Consider the following 20903-nt stretch of genomic DNA (forward strand, 5'->3'; position numbering starts at 1 on the left):
ATAATGCAGTACAGCGATTTTCAACCTTTTTCATCTCATGGCACAAATAAACTAATGACGAAAATTCTGCAGTACACCAAAAATGTATTTTGATAATCCGACAAAAAAATTGGTACAATTTTTATTAATTTACAATAAAAAGGAAAAACAGTGGTAATTATCTACCCTTTTTACTCCAAAGAGACTTTTTTAAAACATGAGGTGCCGCCCTGGCTGGTGTGGCTCAGTTGGTTGGAGTGTCGTCCCATGGACCAAAAGGTCACACAGGTTCAATTCCCGGTAAGGGCACATACGGAAGCAACCAATTGATGTTTCTCTCTCCCTTTTCTCCCCCTCCCCACATGTTCACTCTTCCCCTCTTCCTCTCTCTAAAAGCCATAAAAAATGTCCTCAGGTAGTGTCGCAGGTTCGATTCCCAGTCAGGGCACATGCCTGGGTTGCAGGCCACGGCCCCCAGCAACCGCACATTGATGTCTCTCTTTCTCCCTCCCTTCCCTCTCTAAAAATAAATAAATAAAATATTTTAAAATTAAAAAAAAAATGTCCTCAGGTGAAGATAAAAAAAATCAGGTGACTAGACTTGTATATAAGGATTTCTGGTACCAAGAATTAACCAATCAGACGCAACCCTATTATGTATGTGACCAATAATATACAATTCCATTACATGACCTATAATATTTATAGTTCAAGACAGGGCATTCACACCAGACAGCTGTTGTTGTGTTGACTGTTGCCATTTTTTTTTTTAATTTGACAACCTGAGGGAAAAGAGGTCAGTGCCCCTGACTAAATAGTCAAGTACTCCATGTTTTAAAAACTCTTGTGGCACACCAGTTGAAAAACACTGATCTTGTAAGTACAGAATCACAAAATGTACTATGTGGTACATAAAAGGTCTCCTCTGAAAAGTAATGCATGGTCGGTAATTTAAAAGCAGGAACAAATGGGCACCAACATAGTGCGCAATGTTATACAGGCATTCCAAGTCCTAACCATCTGCAGTTAATCTGGTTCTTACTATGAAAAGAGAGAGATTCAGGACAAGGACAACTATATGTCCTTGACATTGGCTACACTTTACTGGTTTTTCTCAGGCCCCTCTCATGTTTAAGCAGGACAGAACAGAGACAGCTGTGTAGCAGGAACTGGATGCACTACAGGCAACAAATATATACAGCAAGGTGAAAGTTTTACATCAAATGCTTCTAGAGTTCCAACCAAATTTACTAGTTCAGTGCCTCTCAACCTTTTTGATATCAGGATTCCTTTACTTCTTAAAAATTGAGAACCTCAAAAGCTTTTGTTACTCAGGTTGTATCTGTCAACATTTACTATATTATAAATTAAAACTTAGAAAACATTTGAAATACTAATTCATTTTATAACAACCCCATTATATGTTAACATAAGCAATTTTATGAAAAATAACCTTTCTGAAACAAAACAATTCAGAGACAGAGGTGGCACATTTTTACAAATCTTATGTCTGAATAGCCTAGTTCTCATCGAGGTCTCCATTCATTCTGTTTCAGTTATTTTGGTTAAAACATAAGAAAGAAACCCAGCCTCAAAGAGGCATGTACTTGTAAAAGGAAAGAAGACAACACAGCCTTTTGCAAATAACCAGAGCTAAGGTGCCAGCAGTTTAATGCACCACTGCTTCTGCACCATGAATGCAAACATCAACAGGATGACAGTGGCAAAGAACACGCGCCACAAAAAAGTTTTTTTGGGTTTTTTTTTATTTTATTTATTTATTTTTAGAGAGGGAAGGGAGGGAGATCGAGAGAGAGAGAGAGAGAGAAATATCAATGTGCGGTTGCTGAGGGTTATGGCCTGCAACCCAGGCATGTACCCTGGCTGGAAATCGAACCTGGGACACTTTGGTTCCCAGCCCGCGCTCAATCCACTGAGCTATGCCAGCCAGGGCTCCACAAAAAAGTTTTAACTGTGTGGACCCCACAAAAGGTTCTCAGGGACTCCCAAGGGTCCATGAAGCACACTTTGAGAACCAGTGGGCTAGATGAGGGTTGGGATTGAGGTTTTGAAACTGCTATGGTTTCTCTAAGATCCCCTACATTCATTTAATAAATATTTCAGTATCTACTGTCTGCGGACCTACACAGGTGCTCATCAACTTACAGGGGGGTTATGTCCCAATAAACCCATCAGAAATTGAAATAACTCCATTATAAATTGAATATATCAAGTCAAATATACATTTAATATACTTAACCTATCAAACATCACAGCCTAGCCTACTTTAACCAGGCTCAGAACACATTAATTAGCTTCCCATTGGGCACAATCATCTAACAAGATGAATACACCGGGGAGTGTCAGTTGTTTACCCTGGTGATGGAGTGGCTGACTGGGAACTGAGGCCCCTGCCTCTGTCCAGTACGACCGGAGAGTACCCTACTACATATCACTAGGCCAGGAAAAGATCAAAATATAAAATTCAAAGTACATTTCTACTTTGAATGCATGCATTCAAATGAATGTATATCATTTTTGCATCATCAAAAATTTTAAGTTGTAAAAAAAAAATTTAAGTTGTACCAAGTTGGGACCATCTGTATAAAAAATAAGCCACGTTGTGAGATGAAAAGAACAAAGGACTTCCTGATAATACGACACAGTGGACTTCTGCTTTCAACCAAACACACTCTCCCTCCTTGCTCCAAACACAATGGCAACTTTTTTTTACTTTATTAATTTAGAAAGACACAGCCATGCTCAAATATAACAAACATGTCTTTGGACCAAAGCACTGAGCAAGCACACAGCAACAAATTGATGATTCCACGAACCCACGGAGCTCCGGGGCCAGAAGCTAGCAAAAGCAGTCAGGAAATCAAATCATGTACAAGATAACAGGACCAAAAGCAATACTCATAGGTAGAAACTGAACAAAAAAGCCCTGAAAGGAAGTTGAAAAAAAAAAAGCAATTATTAATAGCTAGTTATGATATCAAACCATCACCTGTAGTTGAAGAAAGGGTAATACATACAAAACCTGAGTAATATACATGTATATCTCCGATACTGCTACTGAATACTTCAGAATGAAACCCTGAGACTAGACTGAAGATATGGCAGAAATGGGTCAAGTCAACAAAAACGGAGCTATGAATGCCAGGGGCAGGGAGAAGGGCATACATGGAGGGCACCAAAAGAAAGAAAGGAAAAATACATTTCCCACTTAAGTGGCAAATTGTAAACTAAAATTCCCAAGTGTATCTGAAAACAGAACTAGGAAAAATGGCCAACAAATTCATCAACATCTGAAGATAAACTCACTACCCAATAAAATGAAACTGAAAGTTTAAAATGTTTATGATTTTTAATGATAAAGAATTGACAAAAATATTGAAACAAAATGGTTGTGGAAACCTTCAGATATTATAAAGTATTTTAAAAAGATAGTATTACCTATTACCTGAGCATCAAATATCCAAACTCTGAACAGATTTGGTTAACATGGGATACTTAAACTTATATCTGGAACCAAAACTCAAGATAGGATTAATTCCTAGACTATATACAGCACACAGTGAATTAGACAAGAAAACTGATTAATCCAACCAGAATGCAGCACACTGAAGTAAAAACTGGGAAAGAAAGATTTCAGAGTTTATATAAACCCCAGTATAATATTAACAAATTTAAATCTCTAAAATTCAATTTCTTATTCTCTAAAATGGATAGGCTATCACCTTTACAAAGCTGCTTAAAGAATTAAAACCAGGCCCTGGCCAGGTGGCTCAGTTGGTTAGAGTATCAACCCCATACGTATGCCAAGGTTGCAAGTTTGACCTCCATTCAGGGCACACACAGGAAGCAGTCAGTGAATGCATAAACAAGTGGAACAACTAACTGATCTCTTGATATCTTTCTCATAAAAATCAATTAAAAATACAAAAGAATTAAAAACCATATGCCCCCAAAAAAGCTAACAATAGGCTTAAAAATGGCTTCCTCAAGAATCAAGGTTATTTTTTAAAAATTGCCTCTGTAATTATAAAGTAACTACATCTACCATCCAGATAAATTCAGGAAACACTTTAGTATTAATGTTTTCTAACTCCTATATTAGCTGAATAACTTAAGCAAATTATCTAAACTTTGGTACCTAACAGGGGGCCAGAAAGATATCTTAAGTACTAAATTCTGCTAAAACCTACAAATAAAGTCTTAAGTTTTGGTAGTGGTCTTAAAAGTGTATGTAAACACTTCAAATATGTTCTTTAAACCTCTGTGATACTGTACACTTCTCAGTCAAAATAATGTAGTGAAACAATACTTATTACAAAGGGCACTTGGGTCACAAGTCATTAAGGACAATTTATGCTTTGAAAACCTGTGTTAAAATTCGTAATTAATTGCTCTGCAATTTTTTAAAATATAAAGACATTGGCAATTAAACTAGCCTAAATTTAAAATTCCTTTCACTCTTCATCATTCTTAATAAAATGGGTTCCTTTCAACTGCCAAAAAAAAAAAGAAAAAAGAAAAAAGAAAGAAAGAAAGGTACAGAACCCCGGCTTCTTATATTTCAAATTGAATTGGGAGAGAGATATTTTAACAGCCACAATTTATATAGTACCCTCATACCACAAAACAGGCTTATCAAAAGCCCAAGTAAAAATTCTCACACTCGAAAATTAACTTACTTCCCAGGCCCTTATACTACTGAATCATGTCTAAAAATAAAAAGACAGGAGAATTACAGCTGTGGATGGCCAATTTACCTTGTGCAGTCAAAGCATGTCTCGGGTTACCTTGCAGCAAATGAATGTCATCTGCATATCAGTACATATATGGAAGGGATGCAGTATCTGAAACCCATGTCAACTATAAAAAGGTGTTATGTTAATTAACAAGTGTGCCAACACATGAAGAACTGTGCAATTTTATTATCTTTTTTAAATTATCACAATCTAATTTTAAAGAAAAATTTTAAAAGGCTAAGAACCAGTACTAAAAAATTATGCCATGCCAATTCTCTTCATGTCACCCTCCAGTAAAATAACTTGCTAAGTCTTTTCAAACAGAAAAGCAATATACTAGTAGTTGATTTAGAAAAGAGTAATTTCTGTAACTCAGTTTTCAACATTAGGGTCAAGCTTTATAGTAGGGGAATGAAAGAGTGCCAAATCACACATTGTGTAATCGGAGTGCTACCTGGAATACATTAGGTACATTTTTACTTGTTATAATTTAAAAACTGTAAGATAAAATTCTACAGAAGTGAATTAAATATCCTAAACTGACCTTTGTGTATTCACAAAGTATACTTACTTAGTATGCTCACATAGTAGAAGTTTAATATATGAAGCTCATTAAAGATTGATAGTTTCACTGATACATGATGAAAAATATATTTAAAAATCTCAGAAACATATGTTGACCACATGTGTACATGTAAAGCTTTCAAAGTTACTTTAAAATGTGAAAATGAGTAAAGCTCCTGTTATCCTTGATAAATGTCAGATGCCATGCACTCATGTCCAATATATACTATTTTTTACAAAGCAGAGTCCCCAGAAAAGGCAATTTTGAATCCACCAGTAGCATGTAATGGTTATACATAACAAATCCTATTCAAGGTTAGAAGTTTAGAGGTTTTCATTATCAGCTTCATAATAATGCAGGCTTTATATGTTAAATATTACACAGATTCAAAAACATATTCTTAGTAAAACAGCTTTTGGAAACAAACACAGAATCATAAGAAAGTAATAAAGAGTCTGGCACATGACAGATAGGGCCGTTTATAATAAACTGGGCTATTTATACAGCAGTTCACTTTTACATCATTGAGCTGTTACTTAGGCCAATTGTATTTCATAATTAAGTTACAAAATTAAGTACTACAAGAGCTATATTATTGCCAATCTGACCACTTCTATGTCTATATTTTCCAAGTCCAATAAAACTGCCCTTTTAATGAATACTGACTATGAACTACTAAAACTTTATCTCCATCCATTTTTACTAAGAGCAGAAAAATGGTGATTGTAGCAATTCAGATATTTGTTGATCCCATCAAAGTTGGATCTTGCAACTTCTAACAGTTTTCCCCACATATTTTGAAAGCTCCATCATCAAAGCAGCAAGTTTAACTTTCATTCAGTCTTTGACTTTAATAAAACATAACTATCAATAGGAATTTTTTGTTAAAAGCATCTTTTTTATGTGACCTCTGCTCAAGAAATAAAATCTTTTAAAAGTGCTGTTTGATCAACATTAGATTCAAAATACTTTAGCTTTTAAAATTATTGATTCATTAATATTCTCCTATATACCATCACAGCATCAGGTACCTCAAATTTTAAATATAATATCACTAGTCATCAGTCTACTTTCCGTAGGAGATTTTTCAAAATTTAAAACCCAAGAAGGAAATAAAAAAGGGAGAAGGACTACATGTGGTCTGATTACCTCAAGTAAAATAACTTGACTTTTCCATTTGTAACCACAGCACTTCATTAACCTTAAATAGCACATCCATGAAAATTACGGCTTTCTTGGTAATTTTTTAAAATTACTATTATAAGTTTGAGAACAAAAATTGATTTCTAAACATTCTCCTGTACGATGCCCGTAAGTATCTCACCAACATTTAATGGACAATAGAAAAGTGCAGATAGATCTAGGTGTGATTTTTAATTTATTTTTTAAGAATAAATTCTTTTAGATATAAACTTGAACACATGAAAAACATACTATGCACTCTGGCTGGTGTGGCTCAGCAGCTTGAGTTCCAGACTTCGAATCAAGGGGTCAGTGGTTTGATTCCCAGTTAGGGCACATGCCTGGGTTGTGAGACAGGTCCCCAGTAGGGGGCACGTGAGAGGCAACCACACAGTGATGTGTCTCTTCCTGTCTTCCTCCCTTCCCCTCTTTCTAAAAATAAATAAATAAAATCTTTTAAAAAAAGAATAAAAATATACTATGCTGAAATTAACATTAAATAATTACAGGCTGACCACTATAACAATGACTGAATGAGGTTTTAGAAAAACTGAGGTGAGTTCAATTAACATATATTTTTGAAGTCCAGGAATATTTGCGACAGCAAACCTTAAGTTAGTGCTGTGAGAAAGGTAACAATATTTTTCCATAAAATTCCTTTATGGCATCATAAAGCTCTTATTATTCCTCAATACAACCACTATATTCTTAAACAGCTTTACTGAGATATAATTCACTTACCATACACTTAAAATATGCAATTCAATGGCATTTAATATATTCAGAGTTGTACAACTGTCACTTACAACTGTTACAATCAATTTTATAACATTTTCATTATCCCCAAAAAGAAACCCAGTACCCCTAGCTGTCCCTCCTCTAATCCTCCCACTTCTCTCCAACCTCACACACTCCCTTCCCCACCCCTATGCCTCAGGCAACCACTAATCTACTTTCTGTCTCTGTGCAGTTCCGGTTCTCATCAGTTCATTCAGATAGAATCATACAGTATCCAGAACTTTGTCACTGGCTTCTTTCACTAAGCATAGTTCTTTCTAGTTCACCCACATTGCAGCATATATCAATACCTCATTTCATTTCTGAATAATACTTTATTGTATGGCTATACCTTATTTTGACAGACATTTAGGTTGTTTCCATTTTTGGTCATTATGAATGTTACTATGAACATTTATGTACAAGTTTTTACATGACCATGTACATTCTTAAATGAGAAATCCAGAGCAAAAAAAAAGCTCACACACACACAGATTCTGATGATATATGCAAAGAAGCTTCCCAAGTTTGCTAGTAAACAGGAAAGATATGTGGTTTTACCTGTATTAATATTGAAAAACGGCTCTAATGGGAAAAGTGGACAACATGCAAGAACAGATGGGTAATGTAAGCAGAAAGAAAGTAAAGAAGTAAATGGGAACATTAGAAATCAAAAATACTAACAGAAATGAAGAATGCCTTTGATTGGCTCATCAGCTAACTACACCCAGCTGAGGAAAAAAACCAGAAGCTTGAAGATACACTAATACAAACTTCCAGAACTGAAATACAAAAAGAAAAAAAAGACAGAAATATCCAAGAACTGTGGAACAATTAAAAAAGATATATGCATGAAGGGAATAACTTATATAAAATTCAAGAAAAGGCAAAATTGTACTGACTTAAAACAGACTAGTGTCTGCCTGATTTTCTCCTGTTTTCTTGTGGAACTTTTATGGTTTTAGCTTTATATTTAAGTCTGTGATCCATTTTGATTCAGGTTTTGTGTACAGGGCGAAGAAAGCACTAAGGATCAATTTATTAGGTATGCATATTTCATTCAGAGCTATTGATGGAAAGACTCCTTTTCTCATTGCACTGCTGTGGTAACTCAAAATCAGGATCTCTTTCCAGTTTTTGCTCTGTTCTACTGATCAACCCTTACACCCACACACATTTCAAGTGGGTAGAAAACAGTAAGTAAGGAGCAGTAAAGGGATATTTGGACAAAAATAAGCATGAAATTATGGGGTCTTGGCCTAGGAAGCAAAGATTAATAACAGAAAGTGGCACAAATATAGGAGACATGAAAATAGAAAAACAGGTAAGGCCTGTTTACTAACTGTGTCAAAGGGGAGTGGGATTCAAAGACTCCGATATCAAGTGTAGAGAATGATGGCATTGTAACAAAAATTTAAATAACTATGCAAAGCCCTATTACTTTCTTGGCTATCAGACGTTTATACTCATTTTTCTATTTTGATGCAATAATAAAATCTAAGAGAGGAGTCACACGAAATGTTATATGCCAACACAAGCAATCTGGGAAAACGAGTCTTCACAAGGTAAAAACAGGTTAGGTTGATTCAGATTTTAACTAATGCCATTAAAATATTCACACACAAAGACAAAATGGGCAAGAGGGTAGTGTCTCATATTAAACTGTAGCATACAGTTCCCCTCCTCCCCAAAAACTATAGTTTCTGTGTTAACATATACACACACACATACATATTTACTCATCCCAATACTGTGCACTCATTCAACTAATATTATCATTAAAAAGAAAACCATGAAATATAAAAGCTTAAGATTGAATCATAAATTAAAGAGGGCAGTATCTTCAGAGGATGAAGTCAAAAAATTACAAAAGATTGAGTCAAAGAAAACCAAACACCTGAATTACCTGGCTAACCAGTCAAATGATGTTCAAGTAGTTTATTTTTATCGGTCTCTGACTCCACTGTTCAGCAAGTATTTTGATCCTGAAGATTAAAAAAAAAAAAAAAAAGGCGTTGAATTTCATTGCCCTTTCTCAACATTTGTATCAGTCACACACAAATTAACTTTTCCCATATATCCTTCCCTAGACATATGAAACAAACCAAAAAGGCTAGCAAATAAGAGGCCTCTTCTAGAACTTTGAGCTGATGCCTTATTTCACCATGTATTACTGCTCTGCTTAAAAACTTAGGGATGGCATATACATTGTTTTTTCACAGTTTATAAAAATGGATCACACAAAATGGGATAGAGGAAATCAGCCCCAAGTCCTGAAATGTGATCAAACCAGATGGGTAATCTGAACTTGGGGACACCCCCATCTGCCCAAAAGGAGTATTTGACAAGTAATAATTAAAGACAATATTAGTAACCTTATGGCACAAGCTAATGCGTAAATATCCACAGGATGGATGAATGGACAGAGTAAGCAAACAAGAAAAGAAATAAAAACAAACCTGGATTTTTCCCCCTCCTAGGAAAGGCAGCATTTAAGTCACCAAGAAGAAATAATTTTAAATGAAAACAGGGAAATGAGGGGCAGTTCTTCAAATTAATCTGCAATAAAATACACAAGCATCTAAATGGCAGACTTTTGCACCGAAGGAAATGTGGAAGTGGCTCTGGTGCAACCAAGTAAGCCAATAAAAACATTCACTTTCACCTTATGAGTTTCCAAATGTAACAATAAAGCAGCAATCTGACTACCACTAATTCTAGTAGCATCTATAGCAAGACAACAACTACAACTAAGCCCAAAGTTAACAGCATTCATCATGGAATTAGCAAGTCTGTTGGGAAGAGGTAGAAGAAAAAAAAGTAAGATATTCCTAAATTCCAAGTAATGAATATGTCACAGCCATGGCAAATCCCCAACCACCACAATATAGCTGTAGGATGTAAAGGGTCTTTGCTGTACTTTTGAAACCCATATTAAAAGTAAGAAAATTTGGGGTTGGGGGTGGAAAGTACATCATATGTGACAGACAAATGCAAAAGAGAATCCAAGTAGTCTAGCAATGCCATGCAGTTAGTTATCAACAGTTGACATATCTACTAACACGTCTATTTACACTCACAGGATAATCTCTTGCTTATAATTGAGACATATGCCAAAAATAAGCTAGCTCTTGGAATACATCTTCCCATCCACAACAGCATAACTAGTTCTTAGCATGATGGATAAAGATCAGAGGCTTTGCAGTCCACCAGATCCAGACTCAACTCTTTCACTTACTTGCTAGGTACCTCTGGGTCAACTTAAGACTTCTTAAAGACTAAGAGTTCTCATCTTAAAATGGGAATCACACCTCAGAAGGCTCTTATAAAGACTGAGTGAAAATGGGACCTCTGGCCAAGATGGAGGCATAGGTAGATACACTTTTGCTTCCTCACACAACCAAAAGGACAAAAAATTTAAAAACAAAAAATAACCACAACTGCCAGAAAATCGAACTGTACGGAAGTTCAACCAGCACAGGGTTAAAGAAGAAACATTCATTCAGAGAGGTAGGAGGGGCAGAGAGTGGCAGCAGGGGCAGAGAGGACTCTAGGCAAGACTGCAGCTGGTGGAGTGGGAGGTCCCATATCTGCATATACTGATAACCCGGAAGAACAAGTGGGGAACGAGACAGATTACGCAACCCATGGCTCCAGTGTGGGGAAATAAAAGCCTCCAAGCCTCTGCTGGTAAAAACCTGTGGGGGTTGCAGTGGTGGGAGAAACTCCCAGCCTCACAGGAGTTCACTGGAGAGACCCACAGGATCCTAGAATATGTACAATCTCACCCACCCAGGAATCAGCACTAGAAGGGCCCAATTTGCTTGCGGGTAGTGGGGGAAGTGCCTGAGAGCCAGCTGAGAGCCAGGCAAGCAGCACTGTTCCCTTTCTGACCCCTCTCCCCACACAGAGTGCCACAAAGGAGCAAAGTGGGTTGCCCCACCCTGGTGAGTACCTAAGGCTCCGCCCCTTACAACATACCAGCTGTGGCCAGATCAAAAAATATGGCCCTAATGAAAGAACAGATCAAAGCTCCAGAAAAAGTACAACTAATCGATGAAGACATAGCAAACCTATCAGATGTAGAGTTCAAAACACTGGTAATCAGAATGCTCACAGAAACGGTTCAGTATGGTCACAAAATGGAGGAAAACATAAAGGCAATGAAAAGTGAAATAAAGGAAAATGTACAGGGAACCGACAGTGATGGGGAGGAAACTGGGACTCAAATGGTTGATTTGGGCCAGAAGGAACAAATAAACATTCAACCAGAACAGAATGAAGAAATAAGAATTCAAAAAAAATGAGGAGAGGCTTATGAACCTTCATTACATATTTAAAAGTTCCAACATCTGAATCATAGGGGTGCCAAAAGGAGAAGAGGAAGAACAAGAAATTGAAAACTGATTGGAAAAAATAATGAAGGAGAACTTCCCCAATCTGGCAAAGAAAGAGACGTCCAGGAAGTCCAAGAAGCTCAGAGAGTCCCAAAGAAATTGGACCCAAAGAGAGCCACACCATGACACTTCATAAATGAAATGCCAAATATTAAACATGAAGAGAGAATCTTAAAAGCAGCAAGAGAAAAGGAGACAGTTACCTACAAAGGAGTTCTCATAAGACTATCAGCTGATTTCTCAAAAGAACTTTGCAGGCAAGAAGGGGCTGGAAGGAAGTATTCCAAGTCATGAATGGCAAGGACCTACATCCAAGATGACTCTATCCAACAAAGCTTTCATTTAGAATGGAAGAGCAGGTAAAGTGCTTCCCAGATAAGGTCAAGTTAAAGGAGTTCATTATCATCAAGCCCTTATATGAAATGTTAAAGGGAATTATTTAAGATGATAAAAACATGAACAGTAAAATGAAAACAAATTCACAACTATCAACAACTGAACCTAAAAAAAAAAATAAACTATGCAAACAATTAGAACAGGAACAGAATCACAGAAATAGAGATCACATGGAAGGTTATCAGTGGGGAGAGAGAAGTGGGAGAATGAGGGAAACGTACAGGGAATAGAAGCATAAATAGTAGATACAAAATAGACAGGGGGAAGTTAAGAATAGTATAAGAAATGCAGAAGCCAAAGAACTTTTATGTATGACCCATGGATATGAACTAAAGGTGGGGGGAGATACAGGGCAGAGGGGAAATAAGAGGAGAAATGGGACAAGTGTAACAGCATAATTAATAAAATATATTCTTTAAAAATTGGATTGAGTGAAAATGGTTACATTCCTTATTAGTACCTAATATGTAAATGCTCGGTAAATTAAAAATATTATCAGCCAAACAAAAGACTACTTGACAGATAAGAATTTCTCCCTGACCAGTGTTGGCTCAGTTGGTTGAGCACTGTCCCACAAAGTGAAAGGTCACCAGTTCACTTCCATCAGGGCACATGCCTGGGTTGCAGGTTCGCATGGCCGGTCAGGGCCATGTACAAGAGAGAGCTGATGGAAGTTTCTCTCTCACATCGATGTTTCTCTCCCTCTTTTTCTACCCCCCCCTAAAAATAAATAAATAAAAATCTTTAAAAGAATTTTCAAGCACAATGAAACATAGGGAAAAAAACAATCATTAGTTTTATTTTTTTAATAAATTCAATGCTTTATGAGTTTAATTTTTCTGGTATCCAATTTAATTAGAAGATGAAGGGAGGGAAGGTAAATCCAAGGTTTTCAGGCCCTGGTTCTAAATCAAGTTTCACTTCAGAAATGCTTCTTTTTTTCTTTTGTTTTTCAATTTTTTTATTGTTGTTCAAGTACAGTTTTCTGCCTTTTCCCCGACCCCAGTCCAACACCACAGCCCCCCACCTCTCTACCCTGTTTCCACCGCCATGCCCCATTATTGTCCATGTGTCCTTTATAATTGTTCCTGCAAACCCTTCACCCTTCTTCCCTGAAATTCCCTCCCCTCTCCCCTCTGGTCACTGTCAGCCTGTTCTCAATTTCAGTGTCTTTGGTTATATTTTGCTTATTTGTTTGTTTTGTTGGTTAGGTTCCTATTAAAGGTAAGATCATATGGAATTTGTCTTTCACCAGCTGGCCTAAGAAATGCTTCTTTTGGTGATGGTCCTTTACATGACAAGCAAGCGAGGGTTTAGGGTGGGCAAGAGCCTGGAAAACAACAGCAGTGGGAAGAAAAATGAATTTGATTCAGAATGAACCTAGTACCGTAACAAGTATAGCTGCCTAGTATGGAATGTTGGCAAACAGAGCCTACATTAACACTCAAGTATTATTGTACTGCTGCTGAGACCTACTTAAAGGAGTGCTGACCCACCCAATTTGTACCCCATTACTCCCAGGGATCCAAAGAAACACCATCTACAAAATTCTCCACTCCCAGAAGTGTGCAGTTGAACTAGAGAGGTCTCCAAACCATGGATCAATGATTAGCTTGCCTACCAGGAACCTGCAAGAGGGTAGATATGGTCTAAAAAGCATATGTACTATGATCCTGTAAAGTATGAAACTGTTATGAAAACTGCAGTTAGCTTGTCTAGAAAGCAAGATTCTGCAAATGCAATCGTCCTAGAAGACTTCCTGAAACTGTATTTAATTTTTTTCAAGAATAAGCTTATTCTTACCACTTTCCATTATTTGGACCTTAGTCAATCACACATACAAAATCAAATCACACTGACATAAAAACTGAATGACACATCGAAAAATACTAGATATCTGAGAAAGGAGGGCATTAATTTTTCCACTAGAATTAAGGAAAACGTTACTGATGAGATCCACATTACCAAAACCTGTATTACCAGAAAGCTAATGGGCGAGGGCAGGATCAAACTGAACTTCGTTAATAGCTGGTCTGAGAAGATGTCCCTCAGAGCCAAAATAAAGACTCAAACTGGGGGTGGGAACTTAACAAAGGATAATCCAAACTATGTAACGCCAATGCCTGGAAACACCACATGAACAAAAAGAGGCCACTGAATATTATGAACATGTCTTTTCTTTTGCTGCTGAACACGGAAGGAGGCAAGAACTCTACAACTAGTCATACTAAATTAATTGATCTTTCTATGCTGCTATGGGCAATGCTCCTAGGGACTCCTTCCTCAGTTCCCTAAAATCAGAGAGACAGGGAATCGCCATCTTTGGGAAAAGCCAGTGGTTGCCCACCCACCTTCAAAGCACTACAGAATAAGTTTGTGCACCAAGTAAATTTCAAGTTACTTAAGGGCTACCTGATATTGGCGTAAATTAAATTTAACATTCTTTAGTAGTTGAGATTATTTATCAAGAGATAAACATATCCTTTATCAAAACAGTAACAACAGATTTTACTTGCAAATGCAACCACTCTGTAGCTATACGGAAAGGAGAAAACAAATACAAGTTAATAATCACATGAAAATTTAATATTATGTAAAAAGGCACCACTTTTTTGAAACTGAATAAACTTACCTCAGTAAAAAGATTTTTTTAACATTATTTATTACTTAGTCCATTAAGGACATCAGTAATACACTGGCAAGAAGCTTTTTTTGACAAAGTGGGTAGGAATTACTTCAATTTACAGTGTATGTGTGTCTAGTAAAGGACAGGGTCAAAAAACTGTAATGTATTACCATTTATACTATGGCATATACTATAAAGGACCAAAGCTTATTTATAATACTTCACACAGTCATTTAATAAATTATAATAAACGTTTAGTCCTATATGGAGTCAACCTGAAAATTTAAATGATGCAGTAAAAACAGAAGTCTTGGTTTCAGAAAACCTCCGTTTTGGAAGTCCACCTTCTTGAAGTGACCTTGTGTGAGGCGTTTAATTCAATTCAATGTTTGCTATGTACTTATTAAATGCCAACAGCTGCAGTGGCACTCAGAAGTTATAAGCAAAATATGGTTCTTGCCATTAGTTGGGAAAGAAGCAGGTATAAATAGCCACTGTAGTTCCCAAAATGAAAACTAGGTTCGTTCAACTAGCATTTGCTGAGCACCTATGTTACACTGCACCAGACACCAGGGATACGAGAACCAAAAACTGAAGACACAGAATCCAACAGTAATGTTAAAGGAGAGATGAGAGAACTGTCCTGCCTGTTTCACAGGACTGCTGTGATAAATTTACTGTAAAGCACTATTTAAATGTGAATGCAAGACAAATCGAAAACCATTTACCTCATCAAAACAGAGAAAGAGAATTACTCATAATATTTGAGTATACAGATAATTTCTGTAATTATTTTCCATAGTTATATCCAAAATGCCATTTGAATTTCTTTATAATAGAAGACAAAGGCAAAGGAAAAAAACTCTTGTAAAAATGTTAGCCAGTTTTGTAAAATTACATGAGACACAGAAAACATTAATGGGGTGTAATACAACGGCTGTTGAAAATGAAAGCTATTTTGAACTCGACATATTCAGGAAATTTGCTCGCACAACGACACCATCCACTGATGAACAATGGCAGTAAATATAACCATTCTGTATTTTTAAAATTACCTGGAGATTAAGGAGAAAACTAAAAACTCCAGTTGGCAGACCAGTTTATTAACAGGCCCAGCATCTTTGGCTGAAATGTAGTTAGTAATGACATGGTTACTACAACAGGCATGCAAGCAAGCCGCTTGCCGGTGCTTGTTCAGTTTCTCTCTCGCCCCTCTCTCGGAAAAACTGCATGCAGCGCTGCACGATCACACAAAATAAATACAGGAAAGGGGGTGGGAAGCCTGGGTGGGGAGGTGAGCGAAGCTCTGGGCTCCACCAGTGGAAGGCGTTCCACAAGAATTGCTACAGGGTCAAAAGTTTACAGTGGTTTCAATTTCACCTTTTAGCAGCCAATCAGGAAACAGAGACTGCACGCTGACCCCTCAGGCTGCAAATGAACATTAACTCATTGGCTACCGGGATTATATATATTCCTTTTCTTGTCCAGCTTTTCCTTTTTCCTTTTTTTTTTATTGGGGGTGAGGGGTGGGAGCACAGAAGCAGAGGCAAAGAGTATTTTTAGTTCAAGGCGACAATCTTATTTAAGACCATGTATATATTGAACAGATATTTGAGGGGAGAAAGAATTGAGTAATTATCTTTCTCCTTGCAATGAGTTTCTTTATCCTGTAGTATCTAACAAACCAACCATTAATGCTAGTATACAGACAGAGTGAATTTAGACAGGTTAAAAAAACAGATTTATCTCCATGAGGCTGTAATTCTAAAAATAATTTACAATATGATGAAAGGTAATGGCTGGTTGTGTTTCCAGTAAATGCTTTAAAAACAATTCAAAAAGTGAAGATGTTTAAAGTATTTACACCCCAAATTTTTACTTGCATAGATTCCCCTCTCCTCCCTAAATCATTAACATAAACATGCAACAACATGTCTGTCCTTTTCATACTTTGCATCTACCAAAATGCAGATACACCTCCTAAGGTTTAAGCTTTCTTTTCCTATCTCCCTTCTCTTCTCCAAACACCAGTACCCAGGAGTGACCCCTACACATTAAACTCAAGAGTTAACTCTGGAAACAGACATAACTGCTCTCTGATTTATTTTTCATATAAATTTCTTCCAAATGCACAAAACATCAGTAAACTAATCCATTAAATTCTCTTTTCAACATTTTATACTTAATATTGACAAGGTTAAAATGAAGGTCAGTACTATATACTCTTTAAATATCCTACATTTAAAAATGGAATTTTTTACATGATAAAAGTGAAATATCTACATTAGCTACTCTATCAAAATGATCAGTTGAATTCTAAATAAGCAGATATGTGAACCTGTAGTTAGCAATATTTCTCATTAATACAATAAGTGGTGGTACTGTTAGCAGGCTTATTGGCTTAAATTTAAGGTTGTGTTTAGAAGCTGCTGCAAGTACTACTACGGCCTAAGAAAATTACTTCATGTAGGAATTTCATTTTCTTATCCAAACCAGCAAAGTAAGAAAAGGCACCACAGTTATTTCTGAATACCCAAAAATAACCTATATACAAAAGTGCCTTACTTAATACACACTGCTACAGGGTACCCCCCCCAAAAATTCGTAGTGCATAAAGTGTCCATAGCAATTTAAGGTCAAGCTGGTAAGATAATAAATTTAAAACTTGATGCTGATACAGGATTTTTTAAATTCAGCATTAAATTTCTGATTAAAGAAAAACAAACTCCCAAACCTTCATGATTTAAGTTTATGCATTATTTGTAAATAAAAAGCCTATACTTTTAAAATGTAGGGGTTTTTTTTTAATGGCCTGCAGAAGCTTTTCTACTATAATACATTAAATTAGAGGAGTCTTCTGTATATCTTCTTTTTACAAGATGGCTTCATTTTGAAAGAAAATGGATGCAATAACATTTTACATCAAGTCAGCATGTTAGCAAGAAGCTTTTTTGTGTGTTCTGAATTTGATTAATACAAGCCAAGGTCACTTCCTGAAAGATGCCTACCACTGCAGCTGCAGGCAAACTAGACTCCAGCATAAGGCTGGGGGAAGGGAATGGGTGATGGCATTTATTAACACTGAGATAGGCTTCCATCTCCACCCGCAGCTATATAAGAAGGGGAAAACAGGAAGATCCCAGATCCCTGCCATGTAAAGATTAAAATATTTCCCCTCAATATTTAAAGGCAGAAATTTTAGTCAGTATAATACTCATGTCAAAATTATATCAAAGATATCTTCACTGCTATAATACATTAAAACATTTTACTTAAACTATACAAATTGTCTAATACCAACACTAAAGTAAACTTAGTGTTCGACACTGTATGTATGACCTGTACTTGCTATGCAAAATGCCTGCAAAGGAAGATACAGGCCCTTGAAGAAAACAGAGATTCAAATTTCTCTCAGCTAAAACCAAGAGTGGCCTAGAAGTCACGAAAGTAGAAATTCAAAACAAAAAAGCCTACATTGCAAAATATTTGTAAAAGCTGTGTACTGAAATTCAACTTAATTTTCCTCTCATCATCATGTCTCCGTGCTAAAAAACCAAACATGATCAAAATATAATTTATCAGTAACTAAAACCCTTTCCCTAAACAATGACTAATAGCAAGATTTAACTGAGCAGTTACTAGGTAGAGCTAGAAACCGTATTACGTACTTGGCCTATTCTCTTTAAGGTTCTGTTTACAGTTCAACTAAATGGATAAAATATTAGGTAGAATCATAAAACCTATATGCTCCTTATAATTTTCTATATGTAACCTTGGGTAAATTAGACTGATTTTGTGTGCCTCCTTTTTTTCCTACCTACCAGATTGGAGCTATTCTTTAAACATGATATTCCACAGATATATAGATATAGATCAGCAAAGCACCTTTGTGTTTTTAATGGTTATATTAAAAAATGCAAAACTTGGTCTTTCTTTTTAAATTGTCAGCATGTTCAAAGCCATTATATTTCTATTTTCTACATAAATTAAGTATATACTTTGTTCCTCCCTTATGCTCCCATCCTCTTATTGAAGTTTGAAGGTTCAGTAACTTCAACAGAGAAAAAACTAAATACTGGATACTCAAGTTCAAACAAATTGCTACTGCTTGATGTTTTTTAAGCATTTTATATTCCAATGAATGGCAGGAAAGAGCTGTTATTTAATGGGCACATAGTTTTCTGTATATGTAAAGGTCTGGGGGGGTTAAGATTTTTTAAAAATTATTTTTAGAGAGAGGGGAAGGAAAGAGGGAGAGAAACATCAATGTGCAAGAGAAACATTGATTGGTCGCCTTCGCACGTCCCCAAAGGGGGGACCTGGCCTGCAACTCAGGCATGTGCCCTGAGAATCAAACCAGCAACCTTACAGTTCACAGGCCAGTGCTAAATCCACTGAGCCACACCAGCCAGGGTTAAAGGGCTTTTTAAAAAATCATTTTAGAATGCTGAATGAGAGGTTTCTGGTCAAGATGGAGACATAGGTAAACATTCCTGGCCTCTGTGCACAACTATAGCAAAAAATACAAGTAGACTACAAAACAAGTATCACCCAGAACTGTCAGAAAATCGAGCTGTGTGGAAGTCTGACAAGCAAGGATTTAAACAAGTCACATTAATCCAGACAGGTAGGAGGGGTGGTGCAGAGGAGAACAGGTGGTCCCACATTCATATGTGGTGGATAAAAATTGGGAGGGATACCTCAGGAGAGAGGGATCCTGGCCCCAGAGCAAACCACCCAGCCCAGGGCTCAAGTGCCAGGAAGATGAGTCCCCATAACTTCTGGCTGTAAAAACCAATGGGCGTTGGGTCAGAAGACACTGTGGGATTCTCAAGAGACTCCTCCAAGGATCCACATGGACTTAGGACTCATGTGGACCCACCTCCCTCAGGGATTCAGCACCAGGGCAACAGCTGGAAAGGCACCAGTGGCATACAGGGAGAAAGGGAAGCGACCGGTATCAGGGCGAGTGCTGGCAGACGGCTTCCTCCTGGGCAAAATGCCAGAGGCCAGGCAGTGGCATTGTTCCCTCCCCCACACAGAGGAACAGAACAGTGGCACCCGTTGCACCACCCTGGCCAATACCTAAGACTCTGCCCCATACAACTTCACAGGTGCACTTTGCTACAATAAGCCACACTACTAAGAGAGTCAAAGCAGCTCTACCCGGTACACAGAAACAACACAGGGAGGCTGCCAAATTGAGGAGACAAAGAAATATGGTCCAAATGAAAGAACAGAACAAAAGTCCAAGAAAAGAACGAAATGAAATCGAGATGAGCAACCAATCAGATGAATAGTTCAAAACACTAGTTACCAGGATGCTCCAGAAACTCACTGGGTACTTCAACAGCATAAAGACCCAGGCAGAAATGAAGATTGCATTAAGTAAAGAGAAAATCTACAGGGAACCAACAGTAGAGGGCACGAAGCCAAGAATCAAATCAACAATTTGGAACACACAAAAGGAAAAAGCATTCAATCAGAACAGCAGGGAAAAAAAAGAATTTAAAAAGACGAGGACAGGCTTAGGAACCTCTGGGACATCTTTAAACGTACCAACATGCAAATCATAGGGGTGCAAGAAGGAAAAGAGGAAAAGCAAGACATTGAAAATTTATTTGAAAAAATAATGAAAGAAAACTTCCCTAATTTGGTGAAGGAAATAGACATACAAGTCCAGAAAGCACGGAGAGTCCCAAACAAGATGGACCCAAAGAGGGCCACACCACGACACTTCATAAATGAAATGCCAAATATTAAACATGAAGAGGGAATCTTAAAAGCAGCAAGAGAAAAGGAGACAGTTACCTACAAAGGAGTTCTCATAAGACTATCAGCTGATTTCTCAAAAGAAACTTTGCAAGCAAGAAGGGACTGGCAGAAGCATTCAAAATGATGAAAAGCAAGGACCTACAACCTAGATTATTCTATCCAACAAAGCTATCATTTAGAACAGAAAGGCAGATAAAGTGCTTCCCAGACAAGGTTAAGCTAAAGCAGTTTATCATCACCAAGCCATTACTATATGAAATGCTAAAGGGAAGTATGTAAGAAAAAGAAGACCAAAACGATGAACATTAAAATGGTAATAAGTTCACAACTATCAATAACTGAATCCAAATAACAAATTAAGCAAACAAACAGAACAGGAACAGAATTATAGATATAGAGGTCATTTAGAGTGTTATCAGCTGGGAGGAAGAAGGAAAAAAATGAGGAGA

General features: G+C 36.9%; 1 protein-coding gene across 7 annotated transcripts in view; it reads right to left on the reverse strand.

The window, feature by feature from the left end:
- Positions 1-20903, reverse strand: part of NCOA3 (nuclear receptor coactivator 3) — a 96762-nt gene that overhangs the window by 38724 nt on the left and 37135 nt on the right. For 6 of the 7 annotated variants that reach the window (XM_045833147.1, XM_045833145.1, XM_045833144.1 and 3 more), the window contains exon 2: positions 9167-9245. The exons of the other annotated variant lie outside the window; for it this stretch is intronic. The gene's annotated coding sequence lies outside the window, so the exon portion shown is untranslated. The remainder of the gene's footprint in view (positions 1-9166; positions 9246-20903) is intronic. 7 annotated transcript variants of the gene reach the window in all.

The sequence above is a fragment of the Phyllostomus hastatus genome, unplaced genomic scaffold (genome assembly GCF_019186645.2).
Source record: "Phyllostomus hastatus isolate PE091 unplaced genomic scaffold, TTU_PhHast_1.1 phas_contig_17, whole genome shotgun sequence".
NCBI classification, from domain to species: domain Eukaryota; kingdom Metazoa; phylum Chordata; class Mammalia; order Chiroptera; family Phyllostomidae; genus Phyllostomus; species Phyllostomus hastatus.